We start from the raw sequence: 22,336 nt of genomic DNA, 5'->3' as shown, positions 1-22,336 counted from the left end.
GAACATGGCACGTGGAATATAATGTGAATAAGTGTGAAGTTACTCACTTTGACAGAAAAAACAAAATGGCAGAGTATTTCATAAATGATGAGAGGTTGGGAAGTACGGATATCCAAAGGGACCTGGGTCTCTTTGTTTATGACCCACTAAAAACTAGCATGCAGGTGCAGCAAGTAATTGAGAAGACAAATGATATGTTGGCCTTCATCACAAGGGGATTTGAGTACAAGAGTAGGAAAGAGTAGGAAAGTCTTGCTGCAGTTATATAGAGCCTTGGTGAGACCTCAACTGGAGTACTGTGCACAGTTTTGATGATCTTATCTAAGGAAGCAAATTATTGCCTCAAAGGGTGTGCAATGGAGGTTCACCAGGTTAATCCCTGAGAGGGCGGGATTTTCGTATGAAGAGAGATTGAGGAGACCAGGTCTGTATGCCCTAGAATTCTGAAGAATGAGGGGTGACCTCATTGAAACTTACAAAATTCTTACAGGGAATGACAGGCTGGGTGTAGATGTGATGAACCTAAAACCAGGGGACATAATCTCAGGGTAAGGAGTAGGCCATTTAAGATTGGGATAAGGAGGAACTTCTTCACTCAGAGGGTGGTGAATCTTTGGAATTCTCTACCCCAGAGGGCTGTGGAAGCTCAATCATTGATCATGTTCGAGACAGAAATCGATAGATTTCTGGAGACTAATGACATCAAGGGATATGGAGGTAGTACAGGAAAGTGGCATTGAAATAGATGATCAACTATGATCTAATTGAATGGTGGAGCAGGCTCAATGGGCCAAATGGCCAACTCTTGTTCCTATGTTCTTACTTCCACATGCCTTTCCTCTTCCTGACACAATTTTTGTCCTGGAACACTTCACAACATGATAATGCTATTAAAAATCCAAGTGTTTCTTCCTTACTGTAAAATAAAGTGAATAAATTTAATTTGTTCTGACAAAAAATTAACCTGAAACATTAACTCTGTTTTTCTCTCAACAGATGCTGCCTCGCATGCTGAGATTTCCAGCATTTTCTATTTTTATTTCAGATTTCCATCATCCACAATATTTTGTTTTATATTTTGTTTCAAGCCTTGTACACTTTTATCTTAAGTGTGCCTGCCTAAGAAAACTCAGAGTTGGGCATTGAGGCCAACTGTCAATCCTGTCCTGCCATTCTGCCTAAGATCATTTCAAAAGATCAAACATAGGACCTTCCTCATCTGTGACTCACCAACACACTAGCAGTGCATTTTCTATTCTTCTAACAGAAGAGCTGCCTTAGATCCAGATCAATCATTGTACTTTATAATGTCTGTTTTTGCAATTCAAGTGATTCATTATTCCTCACCACCCTGCTAAAAAAAAGCTTATTCAAAGCACTCCCCAATTTTATGTAAAAAAAAAAGGTATACTTATGAAGATTGTAAACTTTTGGAAAGCAATTATTTTGCTACAACTTCAGGCTGATCTGAAAACCAATTCAGAGTCAAATCATCAGTTGGGGTCTGGCTGTAAAGCAGCTCTTAGACCAGCGAATTTGGCCTCAACTATTTATCATGGAGCCACACCAGGGCGCAGAATCACAGTTAGCAGAGGATAATGTCACAAGCAAATAGAAGGTTAATCCAAGTAATGGCAATGAAGCATTCCCTCAGTGGTATACCAGAATATCAGATTTGATTACGTACACAAGTGACGCTCAAATTGAAAACCTTTTGACTTAGATGCAAAACACCTAAAAATGTCCAATAATTAATCACTGCTTCTGTTTTTAATTTATAAATTACGACTCTCCTTACTGTACTGCTCACAAGTATTGCTTCAATTATCACTCTCTGATTGCAGTAAGAAACAGCAATAAAGTTAAGCTCATGTGTACCAAACTTAAATGCACATTTCCTTAATGACAGCTTAGGAAAGGAACTATTTGCAGACTAGATTTCACAGATATTGAAGACATTCACAGCTTTTATGATAACTCAGTGACAAATTAGTGGGTAGGTTGTGAATGATGTAGTGAGACATTTGCATTAAGAAAGTGCCAGATTCTGTAGACAGTTCATACTAAAATAATTTCTGCACAGTAGTCATGCAAGTGCCAGAATTAGCCTTAGCTTCTCCAAGTTGGCATGGTCAGAGAAAGATGGCAACAATTGAAGCTTCTGCTTTTAATCAGTATAAAGACACCGGTGTTAGAAGTGAACATGTTGAGTGATAGGCCCATAATTAAATATAACATAAATATAACATAAATATTCAATGTCTAGATTCATATATACAGAATAGCCACTCAGGAGAGGTGCCAGAGATACATCGGCACCCAAAGAACCATAGTTCATGATAATTTGCTATCTTCAGAACAAGGGAAACAAAAGAAGAGTGGAAAAGGGAAGAAACAAACCCATTTGTCTAACTGTTCCAGGCTCAAACATAACATTATTTCTTCCCAACAATACCGGTAGACAGTGATCTGCTTCCAACCATCTCAGTGTTTCTCCACGCCATCCAGAAATTCTCAAGAATAAGTCAGGGAGGCTCACTTTTTTAACCCTCTCTGGAGAAAAATGTCTGGATTCTGCTTTACAACTTCTTCAAACCGTACTCGTGAAATCAGGAAACCCTATGTGTGATTATTTAAAAATAACAATCTCAATGAACAAGTCCATGTTACAAATGGAAAGTATGTGTTTTATATAGATACTGTTTTAAAAACACTTAATCTTCTAAAGAATGAGCCAGGATGGTTAAAATTATCAATGTGGAATCTCTTCAGTTAAATTTTAACCATGGATAATCAATCTTCTTGTATAGCCCAGTTCTTGCATTTTCTAATATACAAATGCTTTAGTGGTCTCACAGATTCACTTAGATTCATATAACAGACTATTGGATATTCTCTTTTAAAGTGAAGAACATCACAATAATTCACAGAAATCTACTCTAGGAAAGTGAGCAAACCCTCAAGTCTTGAGCTTAAGATGTTTTAGCAAGAAATGGCCTGGTATTCTGTTTCAATATGCATGTATCCATGGTTAAGTTTAAACACTTTTGCTTTCTGAACCTCAGTATTAGGGAAAGCATTTCTTTATTGGCATTAACTTCTAATTCTAACAAATGGAAATGTAGTTCAGGTTAACTGTTTATACAGTTCCAATTATGGGAGCAGCAGGAAGGATGAGGGGTAAGACCACGAGATGAGACTTACCTGCCAACCTATGGTTAATTTGGAAGTAAGACACTGAGAATTTAAGCAGTGAAACATTTTTTCTTACAATGTGTCACTCTTTAGTAGTTTAGTTTAAAATTTATCATTGTGCCAAGCTATACCATCGTCAGTTTCCTACAATTGCATCATTGTGACTGCATCAAACTATCTGTCAAACTTAACCTTTAGACTGAAGTAGAGGATACTCTTCAACAGGCTTTTAAAAAATAAGTTGGTGATTCCTTCTCTATCCAATTTTCTCTCTCCTCCTCTGTTGGACACTGTGCACTGACAGCAGGAGCCCTCCAGCACCTTGCCCATTTGCACATTCTTCATGCATAAATGTCAGAATGCTAATTAATCCTGGAAGTCATCACTGCCACGCCTAATTCCGCTCTCACACAATATTGCTCGAAGGTGATTCGGCATGAAAAGTGCCTTATTAAAAAGTATGTTATTTATTTTATTTAACGTAAATTTCTAAAAAATGTCATGGTTCCGGGATTTCAAAAAATGATAGCCCTGTATTCAACTTCTGCAAAGGAATGGGACGAGGGTTCAGATTTGGGGAACCAAACCATTCTCTTTCTATTTTTTGGGGAGTGGAATTTCGATGATTATCAAGGCAAGAATGGTCAATGCTGAGGAATGGAGAATTTTCCCACCATTTACCTCCACTCGGTTGTTACAGTTCAGGTTTTCTGACAATACTTTGTTTTTTTGCTCACACAATGGAAAAAGGTGATTTGCATAAAATGACAATTTTACACACTCTATAAATGGTATTCCCACCATGTGCCCTACCTCTTTCTAAATGCAGAAATTACCACACTGTCAAAAAAAAGCACACAGGCTAAAATGTTAGGTTTATATATAAGTTGAAAAATACACAAAGATAGTGGGAAACAACAATATGCTGAGGGCACAATACTTCAAAACGATAATAGAATCAATCCATAAGGAGTTAAAGTACCCTTTTTACAACATTTTTTTAAACCAGTTTGATAAGCAACAGAACTTTTCCATTAAGCAAGTTTGCATATGTTTTTATGATGGAAATATTGTAAGTGGATGATGTGATTTTCCAGTTCATCCTTGGAGTTCAGATATCCAGCCAGAAAAAAAGACATGAGCTGGTCTCCTGTTCATAAACAGTGCCTAAGGTTTCTGAAATCAGGGTTTGATCATCTCTGATTAAAGAAACAATGGTATAATAAAAACAAAAGTTCTGAAGTTCCAGTTCCGAGGAAGAGTCATATTAGACTTGAAATGTTAACTCTGTTTCTCTCTCCACAGATGCTGCCAGGCCTGCTGACTTTTTCCAGCACTTTGTTTTTTACCTAAAGAAACAGTGGTGTCAGTATTGGAGGGGATGTTGATTAGATGTTGCTACATCATCCAGGTCACACACACCCTTTTGGTACTTCATAACTTAATGATCGCCAAAAACTGCATCCCAACTAATGTCCTGAACCTGCACTCTGTTGCGGTCCAATGGACTCCAGATTTCCAGTTTGACACTGGGAACAACAACTTTAAGTTTAGCTGAAAGCTATATCATAAATGTATAAGGCACAAAAATTTCCCAATTTCATCAAACCAGCTAAAGATAATTTTCAAACAATGCAACTCAAAGTCAAAATCGCAAGAACAGCTCCTAGATCATCAGCACAATTGTATCAAGTTCTCACATCAACTATCCTTGGGGCCTGCGTGAGATTGCTCATTTGTTTCAAATTATGAGCTGTTTATACTGTGGGCCCATGCTCATGACGAAACTGTTCAACTTTGTTCAAACTCATTCATGTAGAACCCTTGCAGTCAGAAAAGGCAAGAGATTTTATCCCACCAGTCTATGCTGGATTTAAATGCAGGTGAGAGTATTTCTTCCTACTGTCCCCAACAGTCACTGGAAGCACAACTTTCACGCAGATCTGATGCATACAAATCACCAGGAATCTCAAGTACAAGAAATCACATTGTTCTAAAAATAAACTGGCAGTGCTTGACTGTATATTTCATTGTTCAGAAACTATTACTGGATCCTGTCATGCTGTAAAGCAACAATTCTAAGCTTCAGTCTTTCCAGAGGTCCCTCCTGGTCAGTGGTCCTACTACATCAGCAAAGACTAATAATGAAGCTTAAGTAAAAACAGAAAATGCTGGAAATACTCAGCAGGTCAGGCAGCATCTGTAGATAGAAACAGGGTTAACATTTGAGGTCAATTACCTTTCATCAGAACTGGGAAAAGTTAGAAATGTGTAGGTTTTGAGCAAGGGGTGGGTAGGACCACTAATGTCTCTCGATAAAAGTAGGGTAATTTTTCCAGAAAAATATAGCAAGTGGAGGATATCTGCATAATACAAATTATGTCCATAAAATCAATGGTCAATTACCATTATGGTCTCCAAGAGTAACTGACAGGAGAATTACTCAATCATCTCCATTCTTCTGGGAATATTGGTGCTACCAGATGCTTCTTCAAATTTCAGTCTCCACACAACCCGCCCTCTTCTTCCTTCTCCTGCTAAGTGTTGAGGGCCTATTGTGGTATGGCTCTACAAGTACCAATCAGCTCCAGCATCTTGCACAAATAGCCCTTGGGCAGAATTTTCCCATGTCGGTGGGGGTGCGTGGGGGCGGGTGGGAGTGAGCGCAAACCTGATCGGTGCCCCCAATCGGGTGCACACCGCCATTTTACGTGGGTGGGCCAATTAAGGCCCGCCCAGCGTGACGCACACCCGGAAGCACTGTGCGGTCTCTGTGTGGGCAGGGGGGATTACCTGAGTCAGAGTGTGAAAGAGCGAAGAAATCTCCCTGAGACACAGAGGTGCCTCAGGGAGATTAGTTTTTAAGTTATGAAAAATTTAATAAAGGAAAAAAAATTTTAAGGCCATGTCCCCTCATGTGAAACTGTCACATGAGCTGGGACATGTCCATTAATTTTTCAAACGTTTTTATTTAAATAAAAAACTCTTCATGAAACCTCACTCGACCCGTGGATGAGGTTTCATGAAAAACACAAAGGTTGCCTCGGCTCTTCGCCTGCCCACCAACCTTAAGGTTGGATGGGCAGCATTCTTAACAGCTTTAATTACTTTGTTAATGCCTTAATAGGCCTGTGACAATTTGGCGGGCGCCCAGTTGACGCGGCTATGCGCCCGCCAAACTGACAATCTAATTGACGCGGTAACGTCGGGACGCCCGCCCAACATCACCTCGCATCATTTTATGCATCAGCGAGTGGGCCCCAGCCCCCCTCGCTGACCGGTAAATTCTTCCCATTATTTATGTCTGAACTGCAGCAACCAATGACAGTAAGCTATTGGACAGCAGTAGACATCACAGCTGAGCCCAATCCTATCCTTACATGAAGTCTACACTCAAGTGCTTGAGCACAACTCTGGGAGAATTTCCCCTCCCTAATCCAAGCGTGCTAAAACCAGTTGTGGCACCTCTATCTCTCTGCCCTCTGGTGGAAATCAAGTAACAAGACCAGCCCCTGGCCAAATCGGGGAGCTTCCTGGTCTGTATGGCTCAGTTAAACTATTAGGACAGCAGTACTTGCTGCTAAATGAATTAGGAATTTACTATTCTATCAATAACTGGTCCCATTGTAGAGTGAACGAATGATAGGGTGAATTATGTGGTGCATACCAATTTCAGATTATCTGTTAGCTGATACAGAAATGGAAGATGCAAGGTTTACCAATTGTTCCATGTCATTGCCTAATCAAGGAAAGTTGGCTTCTGCATCTGTATGCAGTTTGCTCACCAACACCCAAAATATTAATATAAAAATAAAAACAAAAAAACTGCGGATGCTGGAAATCCAAAACAAAAACAGAATTACCTGGAAAAACTCAGCAGGTCTGGCAGCATCGGCGGAGAAGAAAAGAGTTGACGTTTCGAGTCCTCATGACCCTTCGACAGAACTTGCGTTCGAGTCCAAGAAAGAGTTGAAATATAAGCTGGTTTAAGGTGTGTGTGTGTGGGGGGCGGAGAGATAGAGAGACAAAGAGGTGGAGGGGGGGGGTGTGGTTGTAGGGACAAACAAGCAGTGATAGAAGCAGATCATCAAAAGATGTCAACGACAATAGTACAATAGAACACATAGGTGTTAAAATTAAAGTTGGTGATATTATCTAAACGAATGTGCTAATTAAGAATGGATGGTAGGGCACTCAAGGTATAGCTCTAGTGGGGTTTTTTTTTATATAATGGAAATAGGTGGGAAAAGGAAAATCTTTATAATTTATTGGAAAAAAAAGGGAAGGGGGAAACAGAAAGGGGGTGGGGATGGGGGAGGGAGCTTACGACCTAAAGTTGTTGAATTCCATATTCAGTCCGGAAGGCTGTAAAGTCCCTAGTCGGAAGATGAGGTGTTGTTCCTCCAGTTTGCGTTGGGCTTCACTGGAACAATGCAGCAAGCCAAGGACAGACATGTGGGCAAGAGAGCAGGGTGGAGTGTTGAAATGGCAAGCGACAGGGAGGTTTGGGTCATTCTTGCGGACAGACCGCAGGTGTTCTGCAAAGCGGTCGCCCAGTTTACGTTTATTAATGTTGATGAAAGCCTCGTGGGACACACAGCTCCCCTGTTGGCATTAATGAAGTTAGAGAGCAAATGTTAAAATGGTCTTTTCCCCTGTGCTCCAATACATTGCTAATAGTTATTCTGTAGCCAGACCAAAATCAGGCTGCATCTTTGAGAAGGTCTCAAACCACTCACTAAAATACAGAGCATTTAGTGATTTTACCTAGTTACGCCACACACTCCGTCCTGACTGGAAACTGAAACTGCTCAACATCAGTGCAAAAGTGCATAGTATTGCCATTTCACCGCATGAATCTGAAATAACGATAAATATATTTCACAGCTGACAACGTCCGGCTCATTTGGGAAATCCTAACTGAACAGTTGACATAGCGATAGCAGGTTCAATACAATGAAGATTCAGCATTTTCTCTCTTTCAGAATTAATATCAAGTAATTTGTTATATGACAATGGGTCACTATTTAGAGATGAACACTGAAGCAAAAAAGATCGATACTTTTCGATCATTGGAGTATATAATTTTTGAGGTCAATTTTGTAAAGTGCACATTTATGGTTCACATAGTTTTACATAGGTTTTTTGGAAACATCTAAGCAAATTATCAGCACTCTAACTTAGAGAAACTTCATAAACTCCAAACTTAAAAATGCAATTAATGAATGGCATGCATATCAATACTTAGTAGAAATCTGCTGTCTTTACTGGGTCATGACTGAGTTTACTTATCTATGCACAATAGTCTTTGAGCAGCACAATCCTGTTTTGACATATTATGCCTCAAAGATTGACCTGGATGCAATTATGACATCATACCACAATCTTCAATAATTGGGCCTTATATCAGTTGGAAACAGAAACATGGAGTTTTAAGCACATTATGAGGTATTTGGCTTTTATTGCTTTTACTAAATTTAGGCATTTCTTGGGTTGATTTTATATGGTCTGAATTTTCTGCTATTCTCACATTTTAATCCAACTAAATAATAACCTTTATGGTCAGTCTTCAGCTAACCAAAACCATAATAAGATGTTAGAAAATGGTTGGCAGGAGCCCAAAGGAAGAACAAGGTCAGGAAAACATTTAAAGTTGATTTTCCAATTAATGTGATGAGGCAACAAAATTAAACTCCAATCATAAACACAGGATGGAGGAAAATGACAAAGAAAAAGAAACATAAACACTTCAGATCCTGTGGTCTTAAGTTGTTTATATTTATATAAAAAGTATATCAACTGTTTCTTTAGTGTTATACAGAAAATATGGCGACCTCTATTTCTTCCAAAGGAAACGTACATGATCGGAAAAGTTTTATGCAACCTATCTGCTTTTTAGTTGGACCACTCTCTTAAAAAGGTTCTTCCAACTGTGCATGCACTAGTATACTGTGTATACATGAATACCTCAGTTCAGCTATTCACCATTAATGGCCCAGTTTCAGTATTGGAATGAGAGTCTATGCATAGAAACAAACATATTTCTACACACTGCCTTGGAAAATCATTGAAAATGTTCATCCAACACTAGCCAAGTTTTCAAAACATTTTGTTCAACACACTCTTATTTTTTGAAACAAAAAGAGACACCAGAGTAATGCTGACTTTAGGCAACAGAATATAAGGTGCAATCAGCTGCCATTTCTACATCTCTCATGATTTTCTGCCTGCGTTTTTCCAATTAATTTTCGAGGGTAAGCCTACAGTACTGTTCCTTCAAATGTTCTGCAGATGCCTATTAGCATGCTTTTATGTAAGTAACCCCTCCATGTACATCTATTGGTCTAAGGCATTAATCAGTACAGGTAAAAGAAATTACTTATAAGTGATATGCTGTTAGTGAATTACATGTGCAAATGTGGTCAATGCTACACAAAATCTAAATGATAAGTCATTATGCAGCCTTTGTTATCTCTGGAGTTGACTATTGCAACACAGTCCTGAACAGCCTCCCACATCCTACTCTCTGGAAACTTGAGGTTATCCATCTGTTGGCCGTGTCCCTACTCCCACCAAGTCCTGTTCACCCATCACCACCCCTGTGCTTGCTGGCCTACATTGATTCCAGTTGAGCAATGTCACCATGTTAAAATCTCATCCCTTGATGGCTTGACCCCTCATAATGCAGGAAAATGTGAGGAAGAAAAGAATAGCAGAAAGAATAGAAAAGCAGAATATTATTTAAATGGAGAGAAACAGCAGAATGCTGCAGTACAGAGGGAGTTGGGTGGCCTTGTACATGAATCACTAAAAGTTAGCATTCGGTTAAAGCAAGTAACCAGGAAGGCAATTGTAATGCTGGATGTGTGTTGCAAGTGGGATGGACTATAAAAGTAAAGAAGTCTTGCTATAACTGTACACGGCATTGGTGAGACGGCACCTAAAGTACTGTGTACTTAGTTAAGGAGGGATAAACCTGCCTTGGAAGCAGTTCAGAAAAGGTTCACTAAATTGATTTCCTGGAATGAAGGGGTTATCTTATGAGGTTGGACCTATTGGAATTTAGAAGAACAAGAGGTGATCTTAATGAAACATATAGGATTCTGGGAGGGCTGGACAGGGTAGATGCTGAGTAATCCCTCGTAGGGAATCTAGAATTAGGGACACAGTTTCAAAATATGAGGTCTCCTAGTTAAGACAGGGATGAGGTGGAATTTCTTCTCTGAGGGGGTCATTAGTCTTTGCAATTCTTTTCCACAGAGAACAGAGGAGGCTGGGTCATTGAGCATATTCAAGGCTGAGTTAGACAGGTCTTTAATGAACAAGGAAGTCAAGAGTTATGGGTTGCAGGCAAAAAATTGGAGTTAAGACCACAATCAGATCAGCCATGATATTATTGATGAGGCTTGTTGGGCCATTCCTGCTATTTTTTATGATCTTATACAACTGAGAGGCTCGCTAGGCCCCTTTAGAGAGCAGTTAACAGTAAACCACTTTGGTGTTGGATTGGGGTCACACATACGACAACAGGTTCCCTTTGAGTAAATCAGTTGCAGTTTTATACCGTTCTAATAACTTCATTGTTGCTTTACTGATCTCAGCATTTTAGTTCCATATTTTTTTAAACTGCCTCAAATGGTGGGATTATTAGTCCAGTAACATAACTATTGACTACAGATTCAAGTAATTGGCAAAAGAAGCAATGGCAACCTGAGGAAAAAATTTTTATGCAGTGAGTAGTTAGGATCTGGAATGCACTGCATGAGAGTGTGATGGAGGCAGATTCAATAATGGCATTGAAAAGGGTATTGGATCAACATCTGAAAGGAAAAATTTGCAAAGCTACAGGATAAGAGGAAAGTTACATTCGGTGAATTGCTCTTGCAGGGGGCCAGCACGAACAAGAGGCTCCTTTCTGTGCTGTAACCATTCTATAATTCTATCTTTGTAATCTCCTCCAGTTCCACAACACTCCAAGATATAAGCACTCCTCTAATTCTGCCCTCTTGAGCATTCCCAATTTTAATCAGTCCACTATTGCTGGTCCTGCCTCCAGTTTTCAAGGCTCTAACCTTGGAATTCCCTTCCTACGCCTCTCCGCCTAATTTTCATCCTTCAAGACACTATTTAAAGCCTTCCTCTTTAATCAAGCCTTTGGTCATCCACCCTAACATCTCCAATATGGCTCAGTGTCAAATTTTGCATTATAACACTCCTCTGATGTGCTCTGCCATGTTCATGGCACTATATAAATACAAGCTGTTCTTGCTGTTATATGCTATTATAGAAAATGAAGGAAAATATCTTTGTATTCATACTGAATTAAGAATATAGGTATAGGGAAGCACAGTGGTAGTATTCCTGAACTAGTTGTCCAGAGGCCTGGAATAATACTCCGGGAGTATGAGTTCAAATCTAACCAAGGCAACTGGTGGAATTTAAAAGCTGCAAAACATTTAGTAGGCTTAAGCATTGCAAATAACACAGGAAACAACAAAGGCACATGCAGCCCAGTCAACTCTGCAAAGTCCTCCTCAGCAACATCTGGCGACTCTTGCTAAAATTGGGAAAGCTGTCCCACAGACCAGTCAAGCAACAGCCAAACCTCTCCCCCTCAAATGGTGAATCAATGCTCCTCCATGCTGAACACCACTGCAAAGAAGTATTGAGGTTAGCAAGGGAACAGAATGTACTCTTGGTCAGCAATGTCAATCTCCATTACCAAGAGTGGTTTTGTAGCTAGTGACTGAATTGGCCGAGTCTCAAAGGTCATATCCATCAGACTAGGCCTGCGGCAGATGGTGAGAGAACCAACGGGCAGGAAAAGCATAATTGGCATCATCCTCACCAACTACCTGTCACAGGTGCAGCTGCCCATGACAGTAATGGTAGGGGTGACCACCACACAGTCCATGTGGAGACAAAACCTTGTCTTCACACTGAGAAAATCCTCCATCATATTGTGTGGCACTAGCACCGTGCTAAATAAGATAGATTCAGGATAGATCTAGCAAGTCAAAACTGGGCATCCATTACACGCTGGGCCTTCAGCAGCATCAAAATTGTATTCAGCCACAAGCCATAACCTCATGAACTGGCATATCCCTCACCCTGCCATTATCAAGCCAGGAGGCCAACACTGGTTCAATGAGTATAGGGAGCATGCCTGGAGCAGCAGCAGACATACTTAAAAATAAGGTGCCAACCTGGGGAAGCTACAACACAGGACTACATGCTTGCTAAACAGTGGAGGCAGCATGTTATACAGAGAGCTAAGTGATCCCACAACTAGTGGATCAGATCAAAGCTTTGCAGTCCTGCTGCATCCAGTCATAAGTGGTGGTGGACAATTAAACAACTAACTGAAGGAGGAATCTTCACAAAAATCTCCATCCCCAATGATGGGGGAGCCCAACACATTACTGTGAAAAACAAGGTTGAAGTGTTTGCAGCCACCTTCAGCAAGAAATGTCGAGTGAATGAGCCATCTCGGGCTCACAAGGTCCCCAGCATCAAAGATACCATCCTTCACACAAACCTTTTCACTCCGCCAGCAAACAGCTGAAGGCACTAGATGTTGCAAAGGCTATGGGCAATATATTCCAGCAATAGTCCTTAAGGACTTGTGCTCCAGAAATAGCCGGGTCCAAAGCCAAGCTGTTCCAGTTCAGCCGTAAACACCGGCATCTATCCAATAATGTAGAAAATTCCCCAAGTGTCCACAAAAGCAGGACAACTCTAACTGAGTCAATTACCACCCCATAAGTCTACTCTCAATCATAAACATGATGGAAGGTGTCATTGAAAGTGCTACCAAGAGGCATTTCCTCAGCAAAATCCTGCTCACAGAATTCCAGACTATGCCATTCAGCCAGGCCCAGGGGTTTAACTGAAACAAGCCTAAAGTCGATGATCCCTGATGTTGATGGCATCTGAAACCATGTCCTTCCAGGGCATCAAGGTCTTCAAGGGCCACACCTTTCTGGAGGGCCATGTTCAAGTAGCCACCCCAATTGTGCTTGGCAGCCTCACCCCTCCTCTTATGCCCTCTGCAATTACCAGCAGGGTGACAATCCCAGCACTGTCAATGTATCAATAATTACATTACCAAAGTCCAATAACAATCTTTTTGCTTACTGGCAATTACACTGTATAGTAATTACATTGTTAAGACATTTGCATTGTTAAAGCAGGTGATGAGCATTGGCTCCCCTATAAATGACAACTGTAACACTCCAGGGTGGAAGGGACAGGGACAGTCTGTCACTCTGCAGAGCTATCTTACGAATAAACCTGCTTGAGATAGAAGATTAGCTTTGGACTCATTCTTCAATGATAAGCACTTATTAACATGCACTGCCCAAGCGCTTACTGCCACCTGCAATGAGTCGACGGCACCTGTCTCCCAATGGGTGTGCTCCATTCTGCAATGTTCACTTTAAAGGAACTTAGATAATACCCTGGAGCAGCCATGACCGGCTCTCCGTTGCGTGTCTGCCTCCATGCACCTGGTCCCTAGACTGCCCCAGTATGCAGTCCGTGAAAATCACAACATGCCCTTTAAGCTCTAATGAGCTCTTTAATCATTTAAATCGGCCACCGTCCCCACATACTGGTGAAACGGGCCAGTGCTGGGAAACTGACTGATGGCAGCATTTCCTCTGGGCTTCGTTCCCATCCCTGGCGGGACCTGAAATTTCAGCCCACTATGTCTGAGAGAGAATTACATTTTGGGTAAAAATCTCAAGTATTGTCAGCACTATGTTTTTATACCAGGTTGTCAGATAAGCAGTTGTTTGTTTTTATTTTTCTAGCAAATCTGAGTTTTGTAACCTATTTGTATCTTGAAAATTTCCACATCATATCTTTCACTGAGTTGCAGTGGTCATCATTATCATGTATGCTCTGTCAAAAGGCAGGTCTTGGTTCATTGTCCTGTGTGTGTCTCTCTGTCCTGTGCCAATATTTTCCAATAACATCCTTCAATTGGATTGCAGGGATAAACCCTATTTAATGGCCTGGATTTTTCTGTATTAGTGGCAACAAAGCTGTCGGCATTCACTCTCATTAAACTGGTGAGGGCCAGCAACTTCAGGACTGTACACTATAATGAGGAGTTTCCTAGTTTGCTGCGGGCCGTTCTGCTCTGCTCCTGACGGTTCGCTCCTTACCTCACCGACGCCAAGATTAACAGGGAAAGATTGGTACTGGTGAGAATATGGGCTGATTGCCCACTTATAACCAAGTTTCCTTGCCAATACATTTTAAGGCTGAAGTTCCCAGGCAAAAATGATCAGAAAATCTGTTTTTTGATATTGATTGAGGATAAATATTGGCCAGGGCACCAGGGATAATTCCCCTGCTCTTTTTTGAAATAAATTAATTTTCCTAAAACGAGCATGTCCACACATCTTACCCAGAGGCCTTAATCTCCAGAAACTAAACTTAAGATCAAACAAAAATACTACTGAGCAGCTTTAAAACTCAATATGACTGAACAGTCACAAGGAAAAAAAATAAAATAAAATTTGATAAGATAATCTTTTACACCCACTTGAAATTGCAGTACCCCCTTAGTATTGTATTGGGGTGTCAGTTTTAAATTTTCTGCTTAAGCCCTGCAATAGGATTTGAACCCACAACCTTCCAAGGCAGAAGTAATAGTGCCAATAATTGAATCAGGGTTGACACTTGGCAGTAGCATCAACTGTAGTGTCCTCGTGGAATCTCTGCAAATGTTAATTCATTCATAGATTCGCTAAAACAGCCACGTGAAATCAATGGAGAATATAATCGGGCAGGGTGTTACAATAGGCGACCTATTCAATCCTGTCGGTTTCTAGAAAGATCAGGTTAAAATTTCCCCAGTGGATATTTCGCCAGCAATTTACAAACCTGTTTATGAACAAAATTAGCTAATTCACTTTACTGCTACTTTAAGATAGCAATCACTGTCTCAATTCCCTCTGCACATGTTCAGTTAAATTACTATGTGGTGTCTAAACTCAAGAGGAGAAACTACACTAGACAACTAAAATGCAAATGACACCTTCATTAGTAAATTACAGGCAATGACATGTTTGAAACTAAACTTACCAATACATAAAGTTGCAACTAGTGCCATCAAAGTGCAATAGGCTGTATAGAAACAGAACCTAGTATTTAAAACAACACCGCAAGCCTGGTTTTTAAATCCTCCGTATGTTGAGGACCCATTTGGTAACAAGTACAACTTTGCTATCTATAGCAGCTCCAGGCTGTTTAGAGCAAAATAGGTTGACCTCACATAGGGTTGTCAATTCTTGTTGAACATATTCCTGCAGGTTTGATCACATGACATTTAGCCACGGAATGTCTATTCACATACTTGACCATAATTGTAATTGTTATTCTGATGGTTGGGTTTCCTGTAGTCAAGTCTCTTTGCCCATGGCTTTTGAGTTAGCAGTTGTCACGTTAGGAAATTTAGAGAACCAGAAGGCTGCTTATCAGCAGGTGAAGAAAGTGCAAAGGTGCAAACCACAGGCATGAAGCTCCAAAGTAATGAAGTTCAGAAAAAAACTAAGTTGAGTGGGAGATCCAGAAACAATGCTTGCTTGCAGCACAGGGAGGATACAAGCAGGGGTAAGTTTGTGCTAATGTATCTGGAATTAGGAAGGAACAGAGACATTGACATCAACATAACAAGTTTTGATGCAATCAGGAGACAAGTAAAGATGTAATGGAGAATGGAAGGTCAGAGGTCAGCTAGAGACCTTTTTGTTGCATCCATTCTTGGAATGCATCAAAGGTGTTGCATCTGTGGAGTCAAGAACTGTCAAGGGAAAAATAGTGTTTTTTTTTTATGAAAGAGGGTGAGTTCCTGGGCAGTGGGTAGTTTCAGCAGTGCAAACAACGCAAGTGAGGTAAAAGCAGCTATTCATGAGTTTTGGACTCTTTACAGTTTATATCACTACTCAAAGAGAGTGCTGGAGAAAATGTCACTCCCTGGTTTTTAGGCTGAGATGTTTTGATTATGTTTTAACAGCGGGTAGCGTTTTCCCCCACATTCAATTGAACTTCCTCTCCATCACTGAAGTGCTTTCTAATACCAAAAACAGCAAAGCAACAACACCACTGAAACGGCTCTATTATGTGCGGTCGCAGCACATACACTTCTGGTTCACTACTGGAGCAGTTGTGGAAAGTCAGAAAGCAGCAGAAAACAACTAACTACAGCAATCGCCAGGTGAGCATGATGTTTTTTTCTCCTAGATTGCTCACAGCAATAATTGGGTGATCAATCCTCAATTCCAGGAGACAACTAAAAGAATCCAAGAAGGTTAGCAAATCTAGCCTGTCTCATTTCCATGATGGCCATCAAGTAATTCATAGAAATGAAAATCACAGGGTTAGTTTAACTATATTGATTTTTAAAAAGGCAACAAAGAGACTGATCATGAATGTCCAAAACTGAGACTAATTGTACATGTACAAACCTGAACAGTATCTTCATGTTTATGGATATACAAGTGGGACTATTTTTACCCAGCCACAGGTGACTCTTCTCAATTTGCAGGTGTAAACAGCTTTTTTTTCATCTAAATGCCCCAATTCGCTGCTTTCAAATATTTACTTTCAAATGGACATTAGGTAACGTGCCACCAGCAGCTAACTTCTTCAATAATTTATAAAGATTGTGAAATACTGGCACATTACCCAATATTTGGGGTCCTCTAAAGATAAACAGATTAATTCACAGCACTGGGTCCTGATACCTCCTTATATTTTTAACTGCAGTCAGCTGTATTCCCTTAAGCAATATGATATTTTACAGTGTACATTTATTAGAATTATGTCTTAGGATTCAACTTAGAAACAATAAAGGAAAGGCAAGAATCTAGATAAAATCCTCAAACAAGAAAACTATTTAGTTTTATTTGTTTTGAGTAGTTTATAATATCTTGACCATTTTCAATCTTTGCAATTCCGGTTATTTTTAATTTGTAACATCTGCAACACGCATACCCAATTTCACAGTTCATTTCTGATTATTAGTGACTCCATGGTATTACATTCATCATCCTAGTTCACAGCAAGTTACATTTGGCCACCCTGACCTCCACCCTTAACCCTAAGGGCATTCGCACATGATGCTTCACATGAATCACTTGAACTAGTACTTGTTTTGTTGCAGTGGTTTTTTTTATAAATCTCTATTTTTAGGCAAAGAAAGATTCTTGTCTGGCAAATGTATTTTAGCCATATTGATATCTTAGTGATCTATTGCTCTTGTTCTAAAAAACTAACAAAGACGTTATGCCTCTTATAAAAGCACTCATAAATGATAACACATAGTAATACTCCGCTTATAAATGAAAAGAGATCAGTGTTTTTTTAAGCAGAGTTATATGAATGGTGATTACATTTTTAAAACCAAATCAACTCCACTTATCTACCAGCCTGACAATGTAACCTGCCATTACAAATATAAGCAATGTTTTCACTATTTTCTGTAGTAAGTTGATGTATATTGAACAGTGCATGTAGGATGTGCTGAGGCATCACCATATTTTTAAAAATAGAAACTTAATTTGGAAATTACAGCAAGTTACTATGTAAAGGAAAACATTTTTCTCCCAAGAAGTACTTTGAGCAATTCAAGGGGTTATTTAACAAACCACGAAAGCAATATGTTTGCATGCAAGTTTCCAATTATAAATGTTGCAAAGCTTAGCTAAGATGTTCCTATTATAAATATTGACAGTTACATTGATAGTTTCCAATACAAATCCTAACAAAAACATTACAGGAAGTAGGATTTGTGCACAGGGAGTATACACCGTAGGCAAGATTTTTGATAATGTACAGATAGATCTGCAAAAAAAAAAAAATCCACGATAAGGCCTGAATGTAGCTTAGTCCTGAAGAAGTTATTCAGAAACTATTACTTGTCAAAACTGATTTAGAAGTTTTTAAAAATACATCTGCACTTTTCACCCAATGGATGAGATCAAATTTGAGCCACGATTTTCATTCCATTTACAAGCTGGGCACTGAGGTCATTTGGCCCCTCGAGCATGTAATGCCATGTAATGAGATTATGGCTGATTTGTGACCTAGCTCCATATACCCACTTTTGCCCCATATCCCTTAATTTCATCGGTCAATAAAAATCAATCTTAGATTTAAATTTAACAATTGATCTAACATCAACTGCCATTTGTGAAAGAGTTCCAAACTTCTACCATCTTTTGTGTGGAAAAGTGTTTGCTAATTTCACTCCTGAAAAGTCCGGCTTTAATTTTTAGACTATGCTCCTGGTCTTAGACTCCCCAACCAGCGGGAATAGCTGGCTTATCCGTATCTACCTTATCTGTTCCCCATAATATCTTGAAAACCTTGACCAAATCACCCCTTAACCTTCTAAATTCTAAGGAATATAACATTCGTTTGTGTAATCTCTCATAATTTACCCCTTGGAGTACAGATATCATTTTGGTAAATCTACGCTGCACTCCTTCCAAGGACAATACATCTTTTCTAAATACTTTCAGCACTCCAGGAGTGATCTAACCTGGATTTAATATAGCCTTAACATGACTTCTACCTCTTTGCATTCTTGATCACGAAACATAAAGGCCAAGGTTCCATTAGGCATTTTGATTATTTTCTATATCTGTTCATGACATGTTAATGATCAATGTAACTGGGCCCTCTAGTCTCTTTGGACCCACAATATTTCTGGCTTTTTACCATTTAAAAAGTACTCTCTTCTATCCTTTTTAGGTCCAATATGGAAGACTTTATATATGTCAACATTGAAATCCATTTGCCACAGTTTAGCCCATTCATTTACTCTATCAATATTTGTCAATACATTTCTGAAACCATTCGTGACCTTCCAGCCGTCTTCATTCACTATTTGGCCAAAAGCAAATTCTCACTCAAACAATCTATAAAATGAATTAATGACAAGGGTATATAAATGTATCTTTTCCTTGCAGCTAATCTTATAAAAGCACCAATGGAAGTCAAAAAACGTGCATGTTTTTATTTTGAGAAATCGCACGTGGCACAGGAGCCCTCTACATTTTTCTTTGCCATCGTTTTTGAAGTGATAATTTTTTCCTTTAAAAAATTAACGTTTTAACTTTTTTTTTTAAGATGGGAAATACCCATCCCCCATCATATTGTTTGCTGCAGGAACAGTTAGGATAGCAATTACTACAGAAAGTGCTGGAAAAATTCAATAGGTCTGTCAGCATCCGTGGAAAAAGAAACAGAGTTAATGTTTTGAGTCCGATATGACTATTCTTCAAAACTGAAGAGAGGCAGAAATGTGATCAGTTTTAAGTTGTTGAAAAGTGGGGAGGGTCAGGTGGAACAAAAAAGGAAGGTCAGAGATAGATTAGAGGGTGGGAGAGATTAGGTTACAAAGATGTCATGGAACTAAAGGCAAAGAGAGTGGGAATGGTAGTGGTAAAGGAACAAAGCTTTGGTCCAGAGTAGGTGTTAATAGCAGAAAAAAGGTCAGCTCTGCCTGAAAGCAAAACATAAGAACCAGATACAGGTTGGCACTAGGGGAAATAAAAGGTTGGGGCCTCGATTGTGGACTGAACAGAGGTATTCGGCAAAGCAATATAAATAACCCAACACTGTGCTTTCAAATATTTTCTCTCAAAATAGGCATTAGATATTGTGCCATCAGCATCTAATTGCTTCATCTCCAGCATCCACAGTAATTTTGCTTTTAGTTAGGATAGCTAGTTCATTACATTCACCACTCTATTGCATGCGACCCTCAAATTGGAAGCAGAAATGTAGACTGTAACTAGTATCACCTTAGCTCCACAAATACAAGAGTATGTATCCTGGTGCTATTGCCCCAATTCACTTAAGTTGTGTATTTTTATATAAATCCTAGCATTATTCAACTGTCAACAACCAATCTTCAATGGCAAATTAGGAAGCACAGCTCCCAAAGGGATTTAAAAAATGAATTAAACCACTTGCTCCCATGTATGGAGAAATCCATGTTAAAACAATGCCTTTTTCCACTACCAGGAAAAAACATTGCTTTCCCTCAATGCAATTAATTATTAGGTTAACATTCCTACAGCTAGCTTGTGTCCTGCAGCTGTGCTATAAAACTTCCCAGAAAATACTGCCTTGTAAACAAAATACCAAAATAATCCCCAAAATTCTGGAAAGTTTTATATGTATAAAACATAACAATCCACATTCCCAGAATGCTTTGCTTGAAGGAGATATAATGATAAATTAAAGTAAGAACTTGCATTTATATAGTGCCTTTCACAGACTCATAACATTCCAAAATGCTTCACAGCCAATTAAGTACTTTTTGAAGTATGCTCACTCTTGTAATATAGGAAAGTGGGACAAACAATTTGCACACAGCAAGATACAACACATGGCAATAACATCAAAGACCAATTAAACTGTTTTAATCGTGTTGGTTGAGGGATAAACGTTGACCAGGACAACAGGAAAACTACCTTTATCTTCTTCAATTAGTGCTATAAGATTTGTCACGTCCACCTGAGAGGGCAGAAAGGACCCTGAATTTAAATCTTATCTGAAGGATTAATCCTGTGACTCAGAAGCAAGTGAACTATCACTGAGCAAAGGTGAATTCCAGCACCAGTATTCAAAAAGCAAAGCAGCAAGGTAAATAACATAAAATACAGTGAAAAGCATTTCAGACTGCTTAACTTTCGTTCATAAATTAGTGAAAAGTTGTAGTTTAAAAATCTATAAACTACAAAAATCCCTGACCTTTAAAAAGTGTAGATGCCACAATGACATTTATAAATTATGGACCAGAACTTTACTTTGATCGGGCACGCGCCCAACCCGAATGCATATGAAATTGCGCAAAATGACGTCAGGTGTGCGTCCCAACGTCATCGTGCACGCGAGAAATATTGAGGTCGACGGGCGCACGTGGGAGTCAGAGCCATGCCTGCTGACAATTAAAGGGCCAATTAAGGCCATAAAAGCCCTATTGTCTGCAGTTTTACGTTGTCAGTGTGATTTCACACTCGTTGCATGAGCAAAACGGGCAGGCGGGCAGCCAGTTTTTAACGAAACCTCATCCAAGGGCGGGGTGAAATATAATAAAAAAAAAGATATCTGGGGACTGATGCTTTTTGAGTTCTGCCATCAGATACTTGAATGTGCTGCATAGACACAGTTTGGTGCATTTTTCTCTTGTCATTTAATGTGTACAGGTCGGCAGCTCCACAGCAGCTGTCTGCCTTCAGGGAGATCACAAGCAGCATCCATCGGCACCCTCACTATTGTCAATGCCTATTCTCATCTCACCCCCCCTTTGGCAGCGCTGAGGCTCCCTCAGCGCACGTTTCACACTGGTTGGCCATTATTTGGCCAGCCAGTGTGAAATTGCATTCGGGGGCTGATAGCGGGCAGAAGTGCATTTCACATCTGCTTCCAGGCCCGCTGACTTGGCACACATGCCAAGTGTGAAATTCAGGCTATGATATAAGTAACTATTTAGTCCCTCCTACTTAGTTACTACATTAACAGGATTCTATTTTCTAGTTAGATATGTTAGTGTCAACCGTGGTTCAATTGGTAGCACTCTTGCCTCTGAGTTACAAGGTTGTGTGTTCAAATCTCGCTTCAAGACTTGAACGCAATGATCTAGGCTGACACTCCAGTGCAGTATTGATGAACAGCTGTACTGTCAAAGGTGCTGCCATCTCTTTCTCCATTAGATGTAAAAGATCCCATGACACTATTTTGAAGAGGAGTATGTGTGTTTATCCCCAGTTTCCTGGCCTATATTTATCGCTCAATCAATATGATAAAAACAGATTATCTGGCTATTGTGGCAAAAAAACAGAATGCAGCTGAGGAAATTGAGTGCAGACTTGGAGTTTGGTGAAAGGCGGAGTATTAAGTGTTAATTTTGTTCTTAAATTTTGCTCTTAAAATCTAATCTAGTCTGTAATTATCAGTAACTGGTAAGTACTGTTTAAGCAGGCTAAATTCTTTCTTTCTTGCAGCTGAGACAGGGTAAGCTCACTCTTTGCTGTGAGAGCTGAGTAGCTAATTAGCTAACCGGCTGAATCTGGTTACTCTAGTCCCAGTTCAGTTGGGTATGAATACAGGCCTC

The 22,336-nt window shown here is 39.7% G+C and overlaps 1 protein-coding gene across 2 annotated transcripts in view; it reads right to left on the bottom strand.

The window, feature by feature from the left end:
- The window catches only part of tmem135 (transmembrane protein 135), a 471,653-nt gene that overhangs the window by 172,264 nt on the left and 277,053 nt on the right, over window positions 1-22,336 (bottom strand). The gene's annotated exons all lie outside the window — the stretch shown is intronic.

The sequence above is a fragment of the Carcharodon carcharias genome, chromosome 11, assembly GCF_017639515.1.
Source record: "Carcharodon carcharias isolate sCarCar2 chromosome 11, sCarCar2.pri, whole genome shotgun sequence".
NCBI classification, from domain to species: Eukaryota; Metazoa; Chordata; class Chondrichthyes; order Lamniformes; family Lamnidae; genus Carcharodon; species Carcharodon carcharias.
Note: the sequence above shows the minus strand (reverse complement) of the source record. Positions and strands in the feature narration are given on the sequence as shown.